The sequence below is a fragment of the Temnothorax longispinosus genome, chromosome 4 (assembly GCF_030848805.1).
Source record: "Temnothorax longispinosus isolate EJ_2023e chromosome 4, Tlon_JGU_v1, whole genome shotgun sequence".
Lineage (NCBI taxonomy): Eukaryota > Metazoa > Arthropoda > Insecta > Hymenoptera > Formicidae > Temnothorax > Temnothorax longispinosus.
Window position 1 is genome coordinate 19,780,279 of NC_092361.1, and position 24,069 is coordinate 19,804,347.

At 42.0% G+C, this 24,069-nt stretch overlaps 1 protein-coding gene and 1 long non-coding RNA gene across 2 annotated transcripts in view; one reads left to right on the forward strand and one right to left on the reverse strand.

The window, feature by feature from the left end:
* The window catches only part of LOC139812237 (uncharacterized), a 170,322-nt gene extending 168,837 nt beyond the window's left edge, over window positions 1–1,485 (forward strand). The window contains exon 3 of the long non-coding RNA XR_011731838.1: window positions 705–1,485. This is a non-coding gene — a long non-coding RNA (uncharacterized lncRNA). The remainder of the gene's footprint in view (window positions 1–704) is intronic.
* Window positions 1–24,069, reverse strand: part of LOC139812236 (uncharacterized) — a 535,555-nt gene that overhangs the window by 88,715 nt on the left and 422,771 nt on the right. The window lies entirely within an intron of this gene.

Below are 24,069 nucleotides of genomic sequence, written 5' to 3' on the forward strand. Positions count from 1 at the left end.
GGGACCATCAGAAACTTTAAAATTTTTTTTTGTATGCAACGTTCGAGATGCATGCAAACGCAAAACGCATGTCCGTACATAAATCATTCGAATTCTCGTATAACACAGTAGCTGGTGCAATTGTTATGCTAACCACTTGCCAGTATCTGCTCTTATATAGCCTATGTTTCCTGCACGACCACCTGTTACCCTCTCGATCCTCGACCCCGCCTACGTAACATTCAACTCATTCATCCTGGTTTGGCACATACGTAACAATCCCTGATGCAGCCATTTACTGTTCATCATATTTTTTCCGTTTTATGTCAGAATGGATTATATTTAACCTTAAAGACAAAAAGCGAACACTAAAAATTAATATAGGAGCATTCGTAATAATTTAGTGAATGATAGATAATGAATCTATCAAATTATATTTATAAGAAATTTCGGAGCTAAAAGTTATTCTCTCGCGAGAGTCGTAGGTATAGTATTTGTGTGTATGCGTGTGTGCACGCGCGTGTATGTGTGCAGTGCTGAAATATTCATTAATTATATTTACTTCATTACATATTTAATCGCATATTACCTAATTCACACCTTGCCCTTTGCCATAGCCGAATATACTTACAATATCAGTTCCCACCATTACGGGCAGATAAGAATAATGGACCGTGTCAGGGAATTTCCTTGATAACTATCTTAATAACGATCCATTCTTTCAGCAAAGCGCGAGTTAGCGGGGACGAAAATATACAACTCCCACGGGATTTATAAGAAACGATATTATCGATATCATGAATGCTATCAGATCATTACTCAACGAAATGTAAGGCGCGGGTCCGCGCTCTAGTCGCCTGAATTATACATTATAACGCGCGCGCAACGCGCGTCCAGGCATGAACAATAATGGCCTTGTGGCCTGTGCGCGCATCGCCTCTTCGGTTAGCTCCACTTTCTTCAAGCAGACGGTGGAACTTGGTTCACCCCTGCTCAGGAAACTATGACTATAAAAGCAGCTCGCGCAAGATACGCCGTCGAGATCACCAAACAAATGACGGCGGTGAGTCTTTTAATTGCCGCACCTGCCCCTCTGCGCGCACAGCCCCTGCGAAAACCTGTAGGTGATAATTTTTCTTCTACAGCTGGTCGATTCTCTTTTCGACCGCGTCATCCGCGCGTCTATCCGAAAGAAACTACGCCGATGAGCGATGACTCGCCCAGATATATTCGCCGGTCCGTTGCGGTTCTAATATTTCAATATGTCACTTCGCACCACATAAGGAATACTCATATGTCACACACAACAGTATATACATTAGCGATATAACAATGGAGCGATATAATTCATAAGAATAAAATCACACTTCTTATCTTCTACATTAAAATTTTTCTTTTAATTTTTAAACGTTATATTACGGAAAATCAAAAATATGTGTGAATAAAAATAAATCCTAAAAATATTTATTACTTAAGAGTTTGTAACTGTGTTTTATTATTGATCCAGCGATAGCAAGAAATTTATGAAAAATAATTGTATTTTGTAATAACGAATAGAAACTATGTATTTTGTAATAATGAATAAAAATGTGTACAGGGCAGAAGTGTCGATGGGATATTTCTAGCATTCCATTAGCGTGGAAACCGTTGCAAATCGAATCGCGCGTGTGGAACATTTTGATGTATTATTCTTCGTATTCTCCGTTTCGCTTACACATGGGCTTTTCTTCCCAGGTGCATCGAACCGCGAAGCGGCAAGGAGGGGTGTCACGAAGACGTCCGCAACTAGCACGAAGAGTAATCATCGGGCAGATATTTATTTTCTATTATTTCGTGGGAATCGAGCAGCATGCTCTTTGTTCTGGATTTAGAGAATTCGATTAGTCTCCTGGCCATGGGGAGATTCTTATCTTCTGCCGTGCGTTTTCATCAAAGTGGAAGTTACGTTGATTTCTCAATATAGCAATGGTTCCAAAGAACTTAGATTATGATGTTGAAAATAATGATTCGTTATTATGAATAAATTACTAAATTAATAAAGCGATGTAAGAAATAGAGAGAGAAAGAGAGAGAACATGAATTGGTTATTTTATTATTTCTAAAAATTTTAATATCTGATTAATTTTATCTTCATATAAATATATTTTTAAAAAATTTATATAAATAAAATAAAAAATTCTCTATAAGGATCGTTAATCTCGACTGGGTCTGAAACAGCAGTTCCGTAAACAGGTAAACTCGTGTCTCTGACTCAGCTTTGGATAATCCTGGGAAGATCTAGAGATGTGTGCGATTCATTGCGTGGCGCGTTAGGCGTTGCGTGATGCGCAGCCGATTGGTTCTATGGGAATCCGGCAGCATCGACGAGGCTCGTTTATTAACCTACTTAGATACCCAATTGTCGGTGCGAATCGAAACGCAGATGGAGATATTCTACCGCGCTATTGCCACTCCTGATTCGTTAGCGAATCGCGTGGGGTGGATGATTGCTTCCTTGATGCTCGCTCATATCAGAAAAGCGATACAGATCGGACCCGACCAATTCTTCGAGAGAGAAAGATATCGCGTGGATCCACGCGTGCCAGACGTGATGGGAAATAAATTGATTATGTTGTTCTTTTCGTGATTTGATAAATTGATTTCTCTTGCATACTCGCTCCGCAATGCGCCCTAATGTATGATTTTCGTGTTTCCAAGGTTATTTTCAATTTCGAGCGTTTATAACGATACATCAAATTATTATTATTATTACTTTATGACATGTACAAGCTTGAGATCCCTACACTAGTTTCGCAACATAAATCACGTACTCCTCATGGATCGATGCGCCTTTCTACGAAATTACACCGAGAAGCCCGTAATTCTGACGCAAGCACATGCGGCCACGTAGAATTCACAATGGGCGTAGATCGAGAACGTCGCTATTAAGGATAATAGAATATGCAACGAATCATTTTCCCACAGGTAAGAACGAAGACGCTTCCACTTTCTACCCGAAATAGGATTTCGCAACTTATATACTATCCAATAGAGAGTCTTTAACTGGCGCAACCAGTTTAATGTCGTAATTGCTGCACACCTACACACTCGTCTATTGCTCATAATCCCGCATATCTCTTCTTAAAAGACTCATTGCCGCGGATATAACTCTTTTAATAATGGACCCTTTTGTAAGTGAACCCTTTAAGAATCGCTTCGAGTTATTTATGTCCGAGTACTGAAAGCTAGCGCACGATATCAGCTTTCTGTCACGAATAGCCGCACGACAGCGAAGTGTTGATAGCAGTATGTCAGCCGAGAAACACTGATGTTTCTCGCAACACAGCGGAAGTTATACCTACCTTGTTTTGTCAGCATGTTAAAAGTCAAATTAAACTTGCAGATACCTTAAGCAGCGAGACACTAACCGGAGTAGATAACGATTTAAACAGCCCAGAACAAATATGAATTATATTCCATAAATTTAAAAAACAAGAGAGAGAGAGAGAGAGAGAGAAATAGCAATAAAGACAGCGTCTTAGTATCATTAAAAACATTCAATTTCTAAATCCTTATTTTATATTCATAATAAACTACTCGGGGCGTCGTTTAAAGCACCGTACCAGTTTTATGCAGGATTATTAATGATATCAGTACTTATCTCTGATTGCGGTTATTAACCAACCGAGATAACATCTCAAGTAAGTAAAAGGATTATAAAAGTTGTCGCGGCACGCTCATGTTTCTTCCCCCGACGGAATACTTGAATTCCTCCAACGCTAGTGCGATATTTGCAGATACCAGACGTGGATTTAATTACTTTTCATACTTTTCGTGCGGCGGGCATCGACGGTCTGTTCATTCGGCGGCACGTGGAACACTTCAGGGGTGGGGGGCAGGGGGTGCACTATGCATGCGCCGCGGCTTTTAAATAAACTGCTGTCTTCCCCTTTGACTTTACGATAATGGGTTTGTTTGCATTCCAATTTCAAGAAGTTTAACGACGTCCTCCGAAGCGTGCGGCCCCTTCTCTCGCCAAACTTGGTACCGAAGATTCGTGGATTGGGCCCCGCCTTCTATTTCCGCGGTAGCTCGTAGACGATCAGAAAGCCGTAATAAGTTGAAATGACGGTGTAGATTTATTAAAGTTAACAAATAAAAAACAAGCAGATTCCGCACCATATATAACAACAGTATTATAAAGTGAGATTTTGATTTGTATTATTATAACCTTAAGGAGATGCACTTGCAGTTAACGATACGTAAAACTGACAATATTATTTGACAGCAATGTACTAAATCATATTTAAATATTAATATAAATCTATATTTGGTTGCTTGCAGAAATAACGCCGCTATGAAAAGCTGCTATATAGCCGTATTGCAGAAATGAAAAATATGCGTGAATGCGTCCGAGTTTGTATACGGGCGCACGTATATTCCTGCAATTAAAACGCGAGGATGGGCATCTAAAGCCATCTTACCATTTTAAACCAACCATATTTTGCACAAAGTGATACTATTGCGCATCGCATTAATAACTTTATTAACGAGAGCATAACGTAAGAACATATTCGCTCATTGTTACAAAAATGTTTAAACGCGATGAAAATCATTTTCAGCGAAGGGCTGATAACCACCGAGGCAAAAGTTCGCAAATGTATATATAATAAGGTAACAATACCTAGTTGGTTTTTGCGGAATTGATGTACCGGGGAGAAAAAGTTACGGACGTGGGAAATTTCCGCGAAGCTCGACAAGGTAACACATTCGCCAATCCCAAATTGGAGTGCGGAAAGTACCGGCGAGAGAGCGTATGGAACATGCCAAGTAGCCGCGCTTCTATCGTAAACCCTCATTATCGTCATAATTATTATGCAAAGAATATAATGCGAGGCGGCAGCCTGCCAGAATACTCCCGAGATCCAACAGACTAATTTCAATGCGCGCGAATAAATTGCGGGAATAATTTTATAAAATAACTGAAATAAGAGAGAAAGCGCGAGCGGAGCTGCGCGGCGCACATCTTACTCGTGATTCGAAGGATACGAGTGTATACACCGAGCATATCATTATTACGTTACATTTACCGTAGATATTTCATTCTCTGATAAATGCGGAATTGATTTTTCCACGACGCGTTATATCAACTATCTTACATCTCCGAATCATAGAATAAAATTGGTTATTTTCATAATATCAATAACTCGGTGACAATTGTATATACATTTGGCATTCTTTGTGTACGTTCTCACTTTGTGTGGAACAAAACGATTCCCGGGAAGACGTGTACAGACTGATCGATCGAAGACTATAGAGCTGCGGAAGATGGGGGGCTGAGGAGTAGGAGGAATGGGGTATAGCTGCACTGCTCGGAAGAATCGCTCGGAAACGCGAGATATATTGACCGGACGCCGCTATCACGGAATCCGTGCATTAATAACGCAGCCGGTCTTTAACCCGTAAACTTTGAAACTCGGACGGGGGTGCGATTAAGAGGCTTCCATAAGGCCGTTTCGTGCTGGCCACCCTCACCCCCGCTCGACTAGCAGGGGACTGATCCGCGCGGGGGGACGAAACGGCGAAAGGGAGTTATGGATGCCGTGGATCGAAGACTTCGCGTGAGACGACGGAAGAACGATCGTTTCGACGATTGCGATCGTTTGCGTTGCACGAAGTCGCGAAGCCGACGAGACAATTAGAACGGTTTATAATATTGAAGATGGTATCGACGACGGTAATTGCGGGGTAATAAACGAATGAGCGGCGACGTAAAGTCAAAGCTGGCTAAATAAAGTCGGCGATGCGGAATATGAAACGTATTGAAGAAAGAGCGTTTAATACTTGTTAGCTTCTTTAATAGATAAATTTGCAAAGGAGTTGAATAGAATAAGATATAGTATAAGATATATAGAATAAGATTAATTACTTCATAGAGTAAGATATATAGATATAATAATTAAAGAAATTTCAACAGCCTGGCTGGCGTTATAGTATAATATAAAACATTAGTGTTAGAATATTCAGCGAAATTTTTTATTATTAGTTAGCTATCTCTCTGTTCTTACATATAAGTATGGGAATTTTAAAAATTAACATTTCTGAATATATCAAAGACAAAATTGCTTCATTGCACTATTGCACAATATAAAGGTTAAAAGCAATAGCACACTAAATTAAGCAACATTAAGTATATAGCTGAATGGTAACAATGAATAAAGCGAAGATTCAAAACAGTCGAAATAATTTAACTCTTATAAAGATCAAAGTATAGCTTACGAAACTTTTGTAATATATCACGGTCATTACAAGAAGAAGCAATAGTTAGTAAGATTACGACACGGGCAACTTATAAGATCAATGTTCTAGAATTTTATTTATTAAATAAATATTTAATGTATGTATCCGCTTGATTATTATTTATGTCGATGTTGCCAGATTTATACATAGTCAGATCAAATAAGTCTAAAATCATAGACGTTAAAATAATAATTATAATAGAAGTGTATCATTATAGTAAGAATAACATTATATGTGTGAGAGAAAAGACGTTATACATTTCACATATCTTCATTTTCTAATTGAAATATTGCTCGAAAGATATCTAGCTTTATACATATGTCAAGGTAGATAGAGCGGCAGTACAATTATTTCCTATTTCACGTTATCTACACATTCTATTTTCTTGACGCATTTTTCTTGGTGTATTCAGCGCAGAATAGATTAGGATCGTCAACCAATTACTCGTCGTGTGTCTAGAGGGGGCTATCATCTACCATAGTCATCAGGTACACATAAAAGAGCTTTTGACTGCTCTTCGTTGTCACTATCGTACCTCTTCAGCGCGCGTAGTCGTTCGGCGCGGATAATATTCAATTTCAGACATCTCTCTGCACGCGGCTGGTGCAATTTGCCTGGCCGGCCGCGGAAGAGGGAAAAACACGAGCAAGAAGAAGGCGCTAGGCAAGACAAGCCGTGCCGTTCTCTCGAGAGCATCGTACGCGATTTCTTTCCTCCGCGTCGTCGTCTTCGCCTTCGGCTACCCTCCTCCACCCTCCCTCGTCACCTTCTCCTTCCTTCCTCTCGTATACCTCGCTCGCAATTCGAAGGGAATTTTACTGCCGCGCCTTTCGTGCCCGCGTAAACTGCAATAATTGCGAGCGATAGCGTACGCGGCTCGCGCACGCAGTCGTTACGCGAAAACGGTATTAGGGAAGGATGCGAGAAGAGATGCTGCGAATGATGCGCATCTCCGCGCAGCCGGGAATCAAGTGCTTCGTAGGTATGCGCATCGAGACGCGCGTGAAGGAAACAATGGACGGTGTAAGTTGCGCGGAACGTCGTCGACGACGTCAAACGCAAAATAAGCGCATACACGCGTTTTATTGCCGCGTAAAGACCCGGCAGAGCGCCGACACATAATGCAGCGCGCAGCCTGCAACGCGATGATCATCGATGCGAATGGGCACCGAGCACCGGTGTGTGTGTGTATGCGCGCATATGACGAATCCACTCCGATGCCAGATGCGTTTACTCGCCGTCGGTGCGAACGGTGATGGCCTGTCAATTATTGAAATGAGCTAATTATCGGTTTAAGTCGAGCCGCGGCGAACAGCTGCACCTTGTGTATCTTAAAGGTAACACAAGGAAAGGAGAAATAAAAAGGGAGAAACGTGGAGAAAGACGAGAGACTTCGGCGTAAATACTTTCTGAATGTTTACGCGTAGCGCGTGCTGCACGTCTCGCGTCATTATCCGGTAGCATGCACCGGGTGTTCGACGCGAGTTTGGCACGCTGACGCGGCTGAATTCGGAATTTTCTGAGATTAATGACGATCGCGTGGCCCTCGCAACATGATCGATATAAAAGTCGGGAGTAATTAATTTTTTGCGACGTAGTCTTTATGACGGTCGCGATTCGATCGAACGTTGCCGATAATATCATTGATTTATGACGATCTGATAGATACTCGATAACATCACAGATGCCAAATATTATAACGATAAAGGCATGGCTAATTACCTTCTCTTATTTGTTAAACTTTCTACATTCTACCATAAAACAATATCGAAAAATCACTTTCGATATTGGCGCGGTTGAAGAAAACGTAAAACGTAAAACAAGTTGCTGGATGTGGTAGTTGCAGCAATCATGATAAATCTTAGCGTGACGCAGATTTCTCTGTCGTAAAAGGAGATAGTCTGGCTTTTTCGACCAGGTGATCCAAACGAGGTAAGACATCGTAGGAGACAAGGGATTGAAATCGTTCGACTAATGGAAGAAGAGCGAGGAGTGGAGAATTGGACGGCGGAGGGTACGAGAGAGCGAAAGAGGAAGGGAGAGGGAGAGAAAAGGAAACACGAGTCGGTGGAAGAACCTTATTTCGCTCGTTCATCCGTGGGAGTGCAGATTCTTAATAGAATACTCGATGAATGTATTTCTCTTACGAGACTAAGACCGGTTAGTACTCGGAGAGCCCCGAGGCTGGCGGAAGAGGAGGCGACAGCGAGGGGTGGCTAGCGACGGCGAGGGGAGAGGCGGGAGGTGGGTTCTGAACGCGATAATAAATCTGTGCTTAGCTCCGCGACAATGGGCCGGATGGAGGAAACGGAAAGAAGGGTTTAAGCTGCGTCCTACTTACGCTGCGAGGATATTCTCAAATGGATCGCGCCCGAAGAGCGGATTAATCCGCCAGGAAAACGGATTCCGCGAACATTCGGCACGGAGGAGAGCACGGTCGGGTTTGATTCCCGCGCTCATACCTCGGCAGGCCGGTGATATCTCCGCGAGAAATCGGTGAAATGGCCCTCATTCTCTCGTCTTGGTGACAGTATATAGTGCCAGTTCACACAGGAAAAAGCTAAGAGAGCTAAGTCTCTCGAAGCGTCGATGGGCAAGACACATACCACGAAGAATTTTATACCATCGTTTCTCTTACAATTTGACATACTCGTAATTTCGAACAGTGAACGTCGCTTTACCCCGGCAAAAGTTTCTAACGTTATAAAGAAATATATATTTCCCGTAGGTGTATAAAAAGAGTTGCAGAATTATCAAGAAACGTTGGAAACGACACAAGTTTTGGAAACTACACAGTTTTGCATCCTTCTCCCTTTTCTGCTACTGAATTTTACTACAAACGGAGTTTTCCGCTCGTGCTCGCGGATTCCGAGTTCCAACAGAGCTTGACAGCCGGGAGTGTCACCGCGCGCATCCAGAAAATGTCGTCGGTTCGGTGTCACCCTTCCCGAGGTAGTGCCTCAGCTGAGCAGAGGGGATCACCTGCATTATACGAACAGATAAGACAAGAACACGTAGAATGCAGGCGACTGTTGCCCGTCCTTGGCTAGGTCGAGCGTGCGGCCTCGAGCATGCGGCATTGATTGAGCCGCATCTGTACCCTTGAATCTCAACTTTTCTTTAATGTCATTAAAATCCCGCCTAAGAGGCTGAACATTTCCACAACAAGACACATACCACGCACAATCCGGAATCTGTGACGGATTCTCTTGTACTCATTACCTTTGAGAATCGCCCGCTTCGCTTCACGCGCGACTCTTTAAGTATAGTATCTTAAGAAATCGGCATGTATAATTGTGACAGATGCCACTATATTGAGCGAATGTTAAGTCAACTACGATTTTAATAAATATCATACCTATCATATATATAATCCTTCTGACATAACGGTATATCAATCTGCACAAACTTGCAGCCTATTCGAGTGTTAATCGTCAATCGCGGCATGACAACTCATGAAATTGCGGCAAATCGCAGGTAGGTATGTATTAAGATTCCAGGAGACACCAGGGAAGAGTCTGTCTTGTTACCGGTCGGAACCGGTCGATGAGGTACGACAGGTATGTCCGAGAAATGCCGTCAGCCGGCCAGCTGATCCTGGGAACAACGCCCCACAACGATTTCTTGCTGGAATTAGGGCCTCCTTGATTTAAGGCCGACCGACGCGTTTCTCACACCGGTCACTATTTGCAAGGGCACCGAAGGATTCGATCCTTCGATTTGGTCAAACTGCTTGAGGGTTGTATTTGTATTAACAATTTGACTGATGTGGCAAATAAAATGGATAAATAGGAAAATATAAAGATCAATATAAAAAAGTACAAATTAATTTAAAAGTTAATTAAATCTAACCTGTTTCTTTATATCAAGTATATGCAAAGCTATTTTTTGAATAAGTTATATATGATTTAAAAATATATATATTTTTGTATAATATATTAATTAGTATTTATATCAACTATTGAAATTATATACTAATTGTAAGATAGGTTGAATTTTGGCTTCTTGACTAAATTAGACAAATAACATTCGAATGGTAAGATTTCAAATATCATTATTTTTTGACCGCCAGAGTTGATGCCAGCACGGTTCTTCGTGCACCGGCGAACATCACAGTGTATAGGCAGGTGATATCGTGCTCCTTTTGAGAGGCGATCCGCCGAGCGGTTCCCAAGATCGTGTGTCGATTGGTCGGGATTGTTTGCGAAATTCCTTCGATAGTATTCGATGAATCTATTGAGGCACGTCGCTCGCGAGTCCGAAGGACTCGGTATGCCGCTGTCGGTCGTTAGGCGGGTCGCCTTTGCTATTAAGAACCCGCGGGTAAAACCGTCTCGGGAATCCCCCAGACGGACCATCACTTAGACGTCCGGCGCGGGTCCTGTCCTTAATTGTTTACAATTAACAATAATTAAGTAAACTTTAAATGCCCATTTCCGTAAATCGAGTAAAGGTAAGCAAAAAGTTCGGCTGATTCACGAAGCTTTGAAGGCGATGCTCAAATGTCAAGTCTGAGTACGTAGAAAGTTAGAAGCTACACGTTAGTAAATTCTAACTCTATAGAGCGAGCAAATCAACAGTTTTAAAACAGATTTTGCAACAAGCCATTTTGCAACACAGATGAATTACGTTAACTGTATAAGAAATTAGCTAGCATTTCTTTAAATATTATTCTTATCAAAATTTCATTCAAATATCAATAAGTATATACAAATTATAGCATTGATCAAATCTGTACATTTATTTTGCAAAAAAATTATATAAAAAATTTTCGACTTCATATACACAAGAAACTGAATCAATTTTGGATAATAATGAAAATGGCGATGACGTCACCCCGATTATATTACTATTTTCGTCGAGTCCGAACAAGAGGACCAATTTTCTCTTACAGCTTTACTGTGATGCAAAACGCCATTTGCAGGTAATTACAATAGCGAGACGAGCTTATTTCTTGATAGGAAGCACGCACGCTTCGTTCCTTGGCCACGTGGGACATGGGTGGTAAATCAGGTGGGTGTGAGCTTCAACGTTCAAACAAATAGGAAGTTTGTTCGCCGGGAGTACAATAGATGGAAACCGAATGATATGTCTAACTAAATACGTTACCGTACGCGTATCAAAGGGAGAACCGAACCTTTATGATGGTTTCTGGCTGGCTCGCGTCTCCGCAGTCTGCCGCTCGCCTTTCTGTGGTCACGTGTGTACACGTACACACACACACACACACACACATACGAATTTTACACGGGCCCGCGTCTTTGTACACACAGGCGCACCGAAGGTTTCCAGACGTTGCATCAATTGCAAAATTGAAATTTCAGCATCAACAATAATTATTACCATTGTCAATGCACCGACGCTACCTCCCGTTCGTTACCGGATCCGGAGTGGTTCTCATCGAACCTACCTCAAAAGCTCGATGGTGAAACTCAATTATTAAATTTGCTTTTAACGGTTTAAGAGTCCTCATATGCACGACAATATTTCACTATATCGCTACTTTTTGAAATTGACCTGTTCTAATATTGTTAATATTTACAGCGTGATTTTTGTAATGTTATAAACTTATATTAATCTAACGAAAAGATGAACAGTTAAAATGCCTAGTATACTTTCAATACTAATTCATCTGATTATCCATTTGTTCTTTTAAATTGTTGACGGAGGAAAGTGGTCACTTTACCGTACGCAAACTGAGCTACAGTTTATTTTCATGTACTACTAAAATACTGATAAATTAGCATATTGAGGATCGCTGACGATTTTAAACGTCAGATAGCGAAACCTTGCTTAAAGGTTTGGAAACATCGTGAAATAGGTAGGTGCTCGTAGCAGGGTAGTGCCATATTACCGTTACCGACGTATTGTCAGTGTGTGTCGCGTGCATTTGCCGTTTCCGGTTTATCCACCGTGTCGACGTTCAGTACCGCCAACGCCTCCGTCTATATACTAATATGTCAAAGGCAGACGGGGCAATAAGGACAATTAGCACAGCCTCTGTAACGCGCTGCTTGCCATCTTCTGAATTCCGCCGTTATTTGGAAAGTAGCTTTCTGCCAGCAGTACATACTTAGAGAGAATATATCGTGACGTGGAGTTACTTTGGTATCGATTCTTGCGTTTCCACAAAACCCTAGAAACGTCCTTGCTTTTCCGCTCATCGCGAGAAGGAATCGGACAATTTCGAGAGTTTATCCGAGTTTGTATTCGAATAACATCTCGAACATATGGTGATAGAAACCCATCAATGTTTTAAGTCCCGTCATTGATCATTTCGTGACAGTGGACACGTAGAGATACGAGGAGATACGAGGAGAGATCGATAAGCTGGTAAACTAATTAGCAGGTTCGCCGACAAAGACGATCTTTCTTCGGTAGCTGCGGCAATCGCGTTCGTCGCCAAGCTTTTTACATCGGCTTCCTGCCGATGCTTCCCGCTTCCTCCTCATCGGCCGATCGTCGTGTCTCTGTTCTATTCGGTTCTGTCCTCTCTCTCTTGGCATCAGCAGTGAGGCTGTTTTCTTTTTTCACGTCCATTTGCTCGCTTTTGTCCCTAACGCCGCGAAAGGCACGGTTTCCCACGGGAGACTCCTCGAGAGTCACTCTTTTTATCACGTACATGTAATCGCGTTAAGATCGCGCGATACATTTACGGTCCGAGAATCACGCTTTTAATCTTGCAATAATTGCGCGACTTGATTTCTATAAAAATTAAGGTGGCGAATATTTTGTATCAACAGTTATTTCCTCTGAAATTGTTATTGCTTAATTACGTCGTTTTGTTTGACTTTTGATCGTCTGATATTTTGTATCGTAAAACTTCTTGCGATAAATTCTTATTTAAAAAAAAGTTTAACGCAATGATATATATGTATTCTTTCTTATGGTACAGTTTTCGACTGCTTTCGACATCTTTAATGTTGGTCGACAGATGTGGGCCATCGCCCATCCGCAACGGAAGGGTTGCCAAGCCAATAAGGGGTGGTCGGAAGATGTATGCGCTAATAATCGAAGAAAAAAGTGTCCAATGAAAGAAATTTACGGCTGGCACTAATTAAGTAAAAGGGATCCAACCAGTCGTCTCCCTTTTATCCAGTCGCACTCGCTGGCCGCCACTGGACCGTCCCAGCGGAAGGATTAATTAATTCAGAATATATCAATTAAGAATAAGGTTTGCTTTTCTGCGTGGCGACTCTCTCGCACCGTCCCTCGTCGTCCCTTCGCTGCGCCTCCTCTTCTATTGCAAATTGGACGTGAAAAATGACGCCTTGATTAATCTCGCGGATAATTTAAAAACGAAGGGGTTGCCGCGCCGCGCCGCGCCGCGCCGCAGCACCTCACCTCCACCCCCATCGTGCCGTTGAGTCGGATAAAAATTCAAGACGCGAAATTGCCAATCAACGAAGGGTGGGCGGCTTCAGAGGCGAAGGCGTCGACAGAGTGGTGGTGAAACCGATTCGCAGCGTACCCGACGGGTAATAACGTTAAAAAATTATCCCTCGTCTGAATTTCATCGGTCCGCTTCGACGCGCTCACTCCACCACGCCGAGTTTCGTCGTCATTTCGCTCTTTCTTGATTTCCTCACCCTGCGCTAATTCATAGAAACTAATGAAGCAAAAGAACGAAACATTAGAATGAGAGAATAAAAATATGACTACTGAAAAATTTAACAGCAGTAGCTAAGCTAGGGGAACGAAGATTTATCATCTTCAAGATATGACATTCAGAAATTATTTGCCAGTGGGCTAAAATCGATATCTGAAATCAGAACATATGTCAATTTTTTATCCTTCTTTTTCTTCATAATCAGATTTATACGCATATATACGGGAACATGTGTAATGACATTATCTCTGATGTATTCAAAATTAACTATATAAATGACGTTAAAGTTGCAGTCATTGTATTGAACAGATTGTGTGATCTTTTACTCGTTACTTTTAATCATCACTTTTCTATCGGTATACTTTTGCAACAAATCTTACTTCTTAATGCTTGATTTTACAGTTAAATTATATTCGATTCCTAACTTTGAAATGACTCTAAAAAATTCACGCATTTTTAACCTGAAAGAAGCCCACATGAATATATTCTAAATTGCAGAGGTCCTCATCGGAGTTCTGTAGTAAACTAAATAAAAGTTAATTGAGTAAATGAAGATTTATTCGCAATGAAACGAAGTTGTCGTATAAAGTGCGAAAAGTAAGACTGTGTGGAAAGTGTAAAATACGATTCTCCAGGGTATTCGGACGCCATCCGCCATTGTTTAATAAGACACCGGACTACCGAGGCGTTGAACGCGAAGAAGGGTTTGAGCATGTCGGAGCAAAGTAATTAAAAAATGTACCGCGATAAAATAATATTGGCTACAAATTGCGTCGTGCTCGGCGTAACCCCTTTCGTCTTTTATATAAGATATAAAATTTTATTCCCTTTCTCCCTGTGTTCCATTCTTTCTTCCCTCCATCCAGACAGCGGTTCTCACTTAAAGGATATTTACTCGTCCATATCTTCATTTGCATTAGGAACAAATCTTAATCTCGAAATAACCGTCTTAACTAAGACGCACTTTCATTGCTGACGGGTCACCCGCATTAACGCTATTTTAATTTATTCCACGCAAATGAGAAGATTTAGAATTATCCTCAGAATTACACTTAATGCAATTTAACATTATAATGACAAGATATATACGCTGTTTTATTTATTGCTATGACTGTCTAGGTTAAAAAAAATCAGGGTTCTAGGATGAATATAATACCATGTAATGATCCATGTACGAGCTATACATAGTGATTTACAATTAAAATATAAGAACTGCATCCATAAGACACCCATGATATATTTCACGTTGATTATGTGTTTCATTGCATCGAAGCAACAGTCGCGCCACTTATTATATGCGGGTGCGCACACACCTTGATGGCTACCTACGTATATCTAAAAGGTACAGGTATGTATATGCACACACAGCCTCTGGGCGTCCGCTCGTTTTCATCCCGGGAAGGCGACGGAAACGTTATGCAAATGGGTTTTTGCGGGGAGAACTTTCGTCGGCAACGTAAAGAGAGACAGAAAGAGAGAGAAAGAGAGGATAGAGAGAAGCGGAGGATACTCGGCGGGGTTGAAGCGGGGCGAATCAGTCTCCTCCGCCTTCTCCCGCCGCGGGATCGGCCAAGAGCCCGGATCATTTTTACCGAAATTAAATCGAAAATTAGACTCGCATTAAAATGCGCTCTCGATAGGGCTCGCCCGAATCGCCGGTGGCTGAGCAAGCGGAGACGGCGCTCGTACCCAGGAGCGAGGAGGAGGCTCATGAGGAGCGGCCGCGAGGATCCGACGAGGACGCGAGGATATACAAGGGACGAGAAACAGAGAAAGATAGATAGAGGTAGACAGAGGAAGCTTCGGGGGTTTAAACCGAAGGAATTCCTTGCTCATGCAAATCGGAGATTCGTAGGAGTCGGAGAAGAGAGACGGGATTGTATGAGTTAATCAGGAGCCGCTCACGCGGAAGCCGCTAGCGGAAGAGCGCAGTTGAGAACCGCTGCGAAGTAAGAGAATGTAAGGGGCATTAGAGATCCAAGACATTCTTTGGATTTTCGATCGGTCTGACTTGCCAAGGGACTTTCGGATTATCTCTCTTGCAAAAACTTGAAGCTGCAGTGCCTTAACAAAATCGGTATTCAATTAATTTAATTAATTCAGAGATAGATAAATTAATTAAATGTTATCTCAAATTTTGATTTATTTTCGTATTATCAACCAAACTTGTGGGTAAGCCGTTTTGGTAAGGTAAACTTAAAGAAGAAGTAAGACGTTGAACGGAAGGAAAAGAATAGAGAGAAGAGGGAGAAGACTAAGAAGAAGGACGAAATGAAAAAAGTTCGCTCACGCACAATCGCGTATAAATCAGGGTGGTTAATAAGTAAAAGCAAAGGGTTAGGCTTCCATGGTGATGCTGGGTTTAGTAGAAGGTATGGGGGATGCGCTTACGGGGGTTGGATCTGCACCAGGTCCAATTTACGATTCATTTCGTCGAAACGGCCGCCACCGTCGGTGCGCCTTATATCGCCATTTTACCGATCTGAATAATTAATTTTAATAACGAATTTCTATCCGCCTCCCCCTCCGAACGCTGTACCCCTCGTCGAACTCCGTTACTAACCGCTCGCCTCGCTCGTTCCTCGTGAGCGAGGAAGCGGATGAGGAAAACTCCTGCCTCGGACGTTTGACGTAAAGCCTCTATTGTCGGATACATTTTTAATCGACGAGGGAGGCAACGAGCGCGGTTCACGATCCATCCGCAGCTTTTCTGATACATCCCCCAACTCCCTTCCCGCCCCCCGTCTTAAACCCGGAAATCAATTACGCGACTTTCCAAGGAGAGTTCCTCGACGTGATACGTAATGCTGCCTTTCGTTGCGATGCTTTCTGTTGCACATGGCCTTTAAGAAATTTCCTTTATCACGCTTGGCCGCACTTTGTGCGGCGCAATTTAACTGCGAATGTTTAATTTCTTTGCGACACAAAGTATAATACTTTATTAGAAGAAATAATTATGCCAAATGCACACATTTATAATAGAGGAAAAAGCTTGAGCAAATATTTAAATTTTTATTCACTTATTACCGTACGCCTTTAAAAATCAATGCGGCCCTCCGTATAACAAATGAAACAGCCTGGAAGCCGCGATATGATAAAGTCATACGGCGTACACGAGACGAAAGGATATTTATATGAGAAATAAACAACGGTGCGCGCCGAGCATTAAACCGATCGATTCAGTATTACGATCCGTGTACGAGAGAGATCGGATCAGCGATTGGATATATTTATACGAGGCAATCGGCGCGCGCCGACACGGCCGTTCTTACGCGCGATTAACGATCGCGGACGTTAAATCGCTGACTTTCGAAGAAGCTCGCTATCTCCGTTATGTCCGCGGTGATACACGAGCCTGGAGCGGATAGTTAATTGTCGGGGAACTCTCTTGTCAGTTATGGCATTCCGAAAGCCTTCGATCGAGGGGAACGTTGCACTAAAGTTAAAGGACGAACGGGTATTATTTCCAGTGTATTATCGAAGCTTGCTTTTATAGCGCGAGATTATGGACGTACGTGGCTATTAAGCGATCGGGACTGCGAGCGGCAATCGATTTTCCGTCTCTACCTTCGTGGCAATCTTATTTGCAAAGCGAACTGGAAATTATCATGATAAAATCTAAGATTGGATTTTTCATATTTCGAAATAGAACTTTTATTATAGGCAATAATTTCCACCTTTTCTTACGTATATTATATGATTCGTATAATTCGTTCAATAATCGCGATAGCCAATTCGGATTCTTAATATTTATTTTAGTTTGAATTATTTTTAAACTTAAAAACCTGACTTTTCTGAAAAAATACGTCTAAATTTTTTTACATATTATTATCTAGAAGGAAATTTCATATTTCAGATATAAGATGTTCGTCCCTTCATCTTCAATTCGTTTTACTGTTTTTGTTTCAAAGATAATGTGAGAAAATTAAATATTTTCTCAATTTTAATTTCGCATTTAAGAAAGATTGCATGACGGCTTACGTGTCACCCGGCGTGCATATTTCAGAAAAAAAAGATACGTAAACGACGAATGCATTGGGCGATCCACCAACCCGGTTCGCCATGATCTTACGACCGTGCAGTATTCGGCGTGGTATTGCGACGGTAGACGGTAGTGTGGTGGTGGTGGGCTAGTGATATACAACGCTATCACCCTCGTATTTACTGCAGTGTCAAACCAGGGCGACAACTTGGTTACAAATTAGTGCTTTACACCGCGCGCACGGCCACGTCCCGCTTTTACACCATACGCCCGTTGTGTATGTATATATTACGGTGTATACGTATGCACGTATATCGGTGCCGGCTCTCCGACGAGGTATACGAGTCTCGTATGTTTATGTTCCTGGCAGCTGCGCGGCAGAACCTTGCCAATATTGGTTCTCAATTTAATGATCGGCCAATTGCGCGCAACTTTCCCTACGTGTTCTCGCCGAGGGAGGTCGTAAGCTCGCAAGCTGCTACTTACCAGTTGCAGTAAGATATTTCAAAGGCGTACCAAAGTTTAAGGATTTTCTAAATCGTTGTACAAATTTTTAAAGCCCAATCGTGTAGATGAGTAAATTATTGAATGTTTGCAATGATTATTATAAATGTGCTCCATAAATTTTGCATAATATAAAATTGTATATAGCACTTGATACAGTGACACAATAATAAATATAGATGCATCAGTTTTTTCTGCGATACAATTTAAAATTACTTATCAAGATTACATGATTTTCTTAATACCGCGAATGTGTGTAATAAAAACCGAAGGTGATTATCCACAACTGTGATCATTCTCAAGATCGTTCTATTCGAGACGTAGTAACGAAGCACATACAGATAGGAAATCTTTCTCGGAAGTAAATACAAGATCGATCTCAAAGGAGAAGGATCGGCTTGGCTCTAGGAAAGCCATCGGACGCGGCGCAGTGAGATTTCACGCCGTATCCATATCACGGCTTTTAAGATCCTGCCTGAGACTCTGAACCAAGATGTATGGCATCGATGGCTCGATAGAGGGGACTGAGAACCTCTCTCTCGCCTTGTGGAGGAGGCGATATATCAGCCGCGGGTCAACAATGTGTAAGCGGTATCGTTCTCGAACCCCCAGGTCGAGCGACCTAAGTTCGCTCTCGGTGACACTTCTGGAGTTTCTGCTTCTTGGACGGTGCACACTCAAGATATATGTTATTGGCCGCGCGTGTGGGTGCACGCTGTGTACACGCATAGTGGTGCGGACTCAAGTCCTTTGGATGCTACGTGTAGATTCGTCGAACGAAACTTTGAGTTATCTCGAGGCGATCAGCGTCTTGAGAAATTTTAATTATCTTCCTATTATTTGATAAATCCTCTTTCGACAAAAATTGAGGGGTAATAAACATTTCATGGTCGAGACGCGGGTAGTTAAGCCAATTAGTCTGACAATATAAATAGTAGAATCTAAAACAGGTTTCAAATTAACTCATTTGATGATTGTATTTCCGTTCAATTATTTTAATTATTATTATTTAACTATTTAACTGTTCAGAAGTATGCCATTAGAGCCCGTAGCTGTATAAGAACATCGCGATCCTGAGTTATTTCTCAGTGCTTATCCACACACACACGTGACAGAGAAAAAAAAGCGTGCCTGGCTCGTGCTACCAAAATTTGGCCCGTCATTAGCGCGAGTTGATAAGTGTCGCGAAGTGCGTCATCCGCGACCGCTTGATCCGCCGGCATTAAAAGTCAAATGCAACAGATCCATTCACTGGCCATAATTACGAGGAAGCCCGGCTGCCGCACGCGTAAAAGCGTTCGTTATTAAAAAGTTTAAATGTCTATTAATTACTCGACGTTATGCCGGGCCGCGCCGAAGAACTGTATAAAATGCATTTAATTATCGCGCCGTGCTGAATGAAGGAAATCAATGGGTTTCCCTTTAGCGAACCGACGGCGCTGGCGAATGTTTCTTTTTTTTCCCCCTCAAAACCTCAATTTGCTGCTACCGCGTTACTTCACTTCCCCGCATCCACCCCCGTTTACCCTTTCCAGTTACGCCCTCGTGAACCCACCCATCGGCCGTGTCGGTAATGAGGGCGACACCTGAATCCGTGATTACATCGCGGCAATGAAAAGCAATTTGTCGATTCACAGCACAATGGACCCGTTCGATACCGCTACCGCAATTTCGCAATTTCGCCGTCGTTTCGCACTTTTTACGAGTGAAAAGCTTCCCGCGCACGGGCCCGCCCGCCTTAAAATAACGTCCTATCCCTGTATTTAATGTGGGTCTTTGAAAATCGTGTTGTTTGTCGCATGAGACAAACATTATTTGAAAGTCGTTAAAAATATTAATACACTATAAAAATAACTGGATTATACTCATAGTATATCTTTCTGACACTTTCACAGAAAGAAGTCGTAATAATGCAAAGAAAACCTTAAAACTTCTTTATAATAATCTCAATATTAATTATACGTGATATAAAAAGTATTTAATTCGTATCTTTTTTAGGCAAAGCTATAAATTTTATTACGCAGTTTCATTAATCGATATCTCGCGTCGCTATATATCACTTGGCAAAATTCTGCGAACATCGGGAATTTCGCGTTCGAAATCCCACTATTCATGTGGATATTCGATACTGATATTTTAAAACAGTTAAAGACCGTTGACGGTCGGCGGAATTTATTCTCGGAATGGAGAAAGAATCGGGACCTAGGTTGCTTTGCAGCTCTGCTTTGTCGTTGTCAGTGAGCCCGGATCGCTACTACCTTATATTTCACGTCAAAGTCTTTCGCATTCCTGAACGCCACCTGATCCACGTATCTCCCTTCGAGGCCCGGCTTTCGTGGTCCACCGTCGAATTCGAGTTCGATCGTGCGCGCGACGCGCCTGGATAACGCGCCGTAGAATCTTATTTCGAGAAATCGAGCCCGATCGTAAAGTGCAATAACTTTTTTCGACGCCCAACTCGACGTGCTGGTGCGTATCGTATCTATACGACGATCAAATTACTCTCTCCAAATCCGTCAGCCGGGCGAAGCGTTGAATGTGTGAGCATCGACGCAAAACAAGCAGGTGCATTAAATATCAAATGCATCTAAGTATTAAATACGGCAATTACAAAAATACAAATATTTTATATAATTTTTCATATATCTGTGTTCGTCCGTACACACATGCACATTTAAATACATTATTACGTATAAAGTTTTTCCTATTACTTTTCACGGTTTTGTTGAAATATCTAAAAATTTTACTAAGTACAGATCTGAAAATAATTATGTTAAATCATCTAAATAATTATATTGGACGCTCAAACATAATAATAATGCTGCAAAAAATTTTGATATTTTAGCAACCAGCTTGAGCCTTCAATATAATCATTTAGGTGATTAATATAATTATTTTTAGATCCGTATCTGACCTAATTTTTATATAGCTCAATAAAACCATTTTTTCAATAAAACAATTCTTTCTGTGCATGTATATAAGTACGTATATAAGTAGAGAGTTCACTTCTTGTAATGTTTCATATAAACGTCATAATTTTCTATTATAAAATAGAAACAATACAGTGAATTATTAGCTAATATCCGGATTCTATCGATTCGAATAGCTCAAATATTTCAAATTTAAATGATTTGACGAATCCAGATTGAGTTATTGGACTATCCGGTTAGTCTGTAGTCTCTTCCCGTAAGAAGTCTGTATTATCTGGAAATCCAGCCATATCACGCCATTTCTAGGTTCTGAAATGATTTAAGGAACGATATCGATTCCCGTGACGGGGAAGAGTATAGCGTACACACGTTCGATCGGGATACCTTAGGTCGTGGATATTTTAGGTGATACTGAGGGTACCGGTCGCTCCCCCGGTGCGAAGACGATTTAAGGCCTACTGGTTGGGCCCAGCACACCCATGGTGGTCTATATCAAGACAGAGAATCCCCTCGATACAATCCTATACCCCATATCAAGCTTATACCGCGTAATGCCATTCGATCTCATTCCTTTGCGAAACTTAAAATTACATTTAATAAATCATTCAGCTTCCTCTTCTTCTTGCGAATAAGCGTTTGTAATAATAATCATAGTTACAGAATGATAATAATAAACTAGGTGTCTTTAATATATGTATAATTTGGTTCATTAATAGATGGAATATATCTTCAATATTTAACTTGGTTAATAAACGGAACTTAAAATCAAAATTTATTTCTGATTGCAAAAGTAGAAGATCCACGTGATCTAAGTTTTAAAAAGAGAATTGCAAACAAACAATGCGCGCTCTCCGCGATGAGAAGATGCACGATGCATCACGATGCTGCATGATACACCATCTCGAAGCGGACGATCAAAAGGTGAGGGGTGGCCCGGACCAGGGCGGGAGTTTTGGTGCATTTCGGTCGCCAGCGATAAAGCATTTTTATGTCCTTCCTGGCCGTTTGATTTCGAGATTAGCCGGGAATTTTGGGCGAACCCGCATATCACGGTGATTTACATCAAACCGGCGTTTCGACGAGGAGGCGGCCGGATAAAGGTAAAATTCTCTTAAATTTCAAATTTATACGCGTGGTCTTGTCATAATCTTGATTCTGACGCCCGGTCGCGAAGCTATTCGCTCGTTCTCCATCCCGCGTCGACACGGTGGGCTTATTTGTCAAGAATACTTGCACGTCGCGAGAATTCGAAAAGAAAAAGAAATATCGGATAAAGAAGGGAGAAAAGCGAAAGCAATGCCACAAAGAGTAATAATACTCTAAGTCACAAGGTGACGACAAATTGAAATTTCAATGTCAAAACAAGTCGAATTGAAACCTCTATAAAATTTTATCTAATTGATTACTGCCTTCTCCAACGATATTCTATACTTTTCCCAATGTCGTCCATTATTTTAACTCTTCGAATTCCTTTGGCAGAACTGAGCATTTGGCATTTTAAATGCGGGCTGCGAAATATCAATGGTAGCGGCCGAAGATCGTCGATCGAGTACAAATTATCCGCGGGTCTCGTATCGTGTCCACCAATAATCGTTACAGACGCGCGCGAGACCAAAAGAAGAACATGAGAAACGAAGAAATAGAGGCGGCACACACTCGCAGAGTTCGCGCGCGACAGGTATACATACACATTTTACCGATGCGGCAAACCCTTCGAACACCATCGGCGTATCGCCGCAACCCGAGAACTCGCTCGCTCGCTCGCTCGCTCTTTCGCGCTCACGGGACCCACCGTGGGCCCATAAATATCTCATTTTTATTTTGAATGGGAAAACGAACGATGGGTCGATGCCGCGCTTCCCTACCCCGCACTAAATCAGCGTTACTTTATTAAGTATTACCTTTAGTTAACAGATACTTAATCAAAAGGTGCACGCGGTACGCCACTAATTTGACTTTGGCCCCCATAAATATTCGGGGACCGCTGGATGTACGGGTCTGCGCGCGGTCGATGGTACCGGCCATCGGGTTCGGCCGATGTTGTTGCGCCCGAAATACCGGGCCGATGGACGGACGGGCGGACGGACGGACAACCAATGGCTTTTGTACCGATAAAATACTTCTGTAATTAAATGCGAGCGGCACGCATTCATCTAACTGCCTATGCGCGTTCCCGCGACGTATGTTATTGATCACAGCTTTCGGGAATTTATAAAGCACGGTCGATGGGACGCGCGGGATGCGTTCGGATAGGGAAATGAACGGCCGGTAAATCGAGAGTGGCATTAGGGTTACATCATTTGTTACTTTGTTGACCGTTCTGACCCGACTTCTTTACGGTCTGTTTCATTGTAATACACAACTTTTTAATAGAAACATTTGTCGCGTATTACAAAATATGATAATCCATGGCGATCTTTTCGTCAGTCTTAGAAACGCATCAAAGCTCGCAAAACGTCTTATTAAAACTGAATACAGATATAGTACGAGCGTACGATATGTTTCTGCAATGTCATTCGGTAGCTTTATGTTCTTTTGCGGAAGTCGAACGATCTCAGGGTGTTCGCCGCGCGATTATACTCAGCGGGACTGCGCTGTAGCTGTATAGTCTCCTCGTTTATTGTACATAGGGACGCGGAAATTGTGGCCAAAGCAAAGGCGGTCGGCTCGCGGTTCGGTAAACACTAAACACTCGTTAGCGTATAGATTGAAACGCAATCTGTATTCGGTGCGGCTACTACGGCTACGGTCGAGGAAGACGAAGGCAGACGCCGAGAAGCGACGCA